The following is a 2340-nucleotide window of genomic DNA, read 5'->3' on the forward strand; positions in this document are numbered from 1 at the left end:
GAACAGATGTCATTGTTACATGGATGTGGATCATTTGGGTATATGCCTAAGAGTGGGATTGCCGGGTCCTGTGGTAAACTAATTCCCATTTTCCTGAGGAACTGCCATATTGATCTACAAAATAGCTGTACAAGTTTGCACTCCCATCAGCAGTGGAGGAGTGTTCCCCTTTCTCTACATCTTCTCCAGCATAAGTTGTCATTAGTGTTTCTAATTTTAGCCATTCTGGCAGGAGTAAGGTGGTATCTCAGAGTTGTTTTGATTTTCATTCCCCTGATAGCTAAGGATGTTGAGCACTTTCTTAAGTGTCTTTCCGCCTTTTTGATTTCCTCTATTGAGAGTTCTCTATTCAGTTCTGCACCCCATTTTTTAATTGGGTTATTTGGTGTTTTGATGACTAGTTTCTTGAGTTCTTTGTATATTTTGGAGATTAGCCCTCTGTCAGATGTAGGGTTGGTAAAGATCTTTTCCCAGTCTGTGGGCTGCCATTTGGTCTTATCAACTGTGTCCTTTGCCTTACAGAAGTTTGAGGAGGTCCCATTTATTGATTGTCAATCTCAGTGTCTGTGATACTTGAGTTATGTTCAGGAAGCAGTCTCCTGTACCAATTCGTTCAAGGGTACCTCCCATTTTCTCTTCTAAGAGGTTCAGTGTGGCTGGATTTATGTTGAGGTCTTTGATCCATTTGGACTTAAGTTTTGTGCATGGTTATAGAAATGGATCTATCTACAGTCTTCTACATGCCAGTATTCAGTTATGCCAGAATCATTTGTTGAAGATGCTTTCTTTTTTCCATTGTATAATTTTAATTGCTTTGTCAAAAAATCAGGTGTTCATAGGCGTGTGGGTTAAAATCATGGTTTTCAATTCGATTCCATTGGTCTACCTGTCTATTTTTGTGCCAATACCAAGCTGTTTTCAGAACTACCAAGCTGTTTTCAGAACTATAGTTCTAAGGTAGAGCTTGAAGTCAGGGATGGTGATGCCTCCTGGGGTTCCTTTATTTTACAGGGTTATTTTGGCTATCCTGGGTCTTTTGTTTTTTCATATAAAGTTGATTATTATCCTTTCAAGGTCAGTGAAGAATTGTGCTGGGATTTTGATGAGGATTGCATTTAATCTGTAGATTGCTTTTGGCAAGATTGCCATTTTTACTACAATTATCCTACCTATCCAATAGCATGGGAGAGCTTTCCATTTTCTGGTATAAAAACAGTGGTTGGATGCCACAAAGTAGGTGGCAATGCCTTAACCATATGTGTGTTAGGCCCAAGGGCCTCTTCCATCCTTGTTAAGGGGAGTGGCAACCTTCTCTCCTTTCATACAACACTGTTTAGTTCTTTTTAAGAGATTTTTGCTGGCTCTGTGCATAATGTCAACTTGTGTATTTGGATCTAATTCCATCATTCTAGGCAACATTGATTTTTCTCTACTACAAATAATTAAGAAATAAATTATTAAAATTTCTCCTAACATTATCTCCTTCCAAACTCTTCCCAGAAAGTTTCTCTTTGCTTTCCCTGGGGGCCCAATCCAGGGCACCAATCTTGGTGTCACTGGTCCCAAGGTGTGATTAAGGAGTGGAGGGAAAAAAGTCTTGACAACAGAATTCTTGCGTCATCTTTGCTGTCTTGTTCGAGTTGGCCCAGCTATGCAGAACATAGTTAGCTTCTCCTTCCCAAGACGGCAGTGGGGACCATCCTTCTAAATTCTCCCTTTCACCCTCATAGATGCTGGCATGACGAGTAGGCTTATCACAAAAAATACAAGGCACAATTAAAATGTAATTTCATGTATTCTTAATATCTAAAGTGAATACATATATATTTTTAATATATAAATTTTTGATATATAAAAACTCAGATTTACTATAAAGTTACTTCTTGTCCATTTGAGCTTTGAGCTGGGAAAGTTACTGAGCATCCTATCTCCGTACTTCTACATCTTGGAATCTGAGAAAAGTGGAGCTGAGCACACCTCTACTGATAGGGACAGAAGCAGAAAGAACCAACACACATGCATGCACACGCGCGAGCGCACATACACACACACACACACACACACGGAAGCCGTGGTGAAATTGAAACCATCAGGAAGCCCCATTGAAACCATCAGGAAGCCCCATGGAACCCAGCTGTGCTAGGGGCAAGCCCTGGGTGGGGAGCATCATCTGCATAGAAGTTTCCCAGAGCTGACTGGGTAACCATGTATGTAGCCCCAAATTTCCTCATACATAGCTCCACAACCCTCTCTCAGGGTTTACACATACATGGTTTGCCTCCAATGCATTTGTACATTCGTTCGGCTTTCTCTGCCTGATCCTGTTTTGGATTTACTAAG

General features: G+C 40.6%; 1 non-coding gene across 1 annotated transcript; it reads right to left on the bottom strand.

Annotated features, from left to right (window-relative positions):
* Positions 1–1207: 1207 nt before the first annotated feature.
* LOC127230546 (U6atac minor spliceosomal RNA) lies at positions 1208–1330 on the bottom strand. The gene has a single exon (XR_007835193.1). It is a non-coding gene; the product is annotated as a U6atac minor spliceosomal RNA (small nuclear RNA).
* Between the last annotated feature and the right edge of the window lie 1010 nt (positions 1331–2340).

The sequence above is a fragment of the Phodopus roborovskii genome, unplaced genomic scaffold (assembly GCF_943737965.1).
Source record: "Phodopus roborovskii unplaced genomic scaffold, PHOROB, whole genome shotgun sequence".
In the NCBI taxonomy this organism is placed as follows: domain Eukaryota; kingdom Metazoa; phylum Chordata; class Mammalia; order Rodentia; family Cricetidae; genus Phodopus; species Phodopus roborovskii.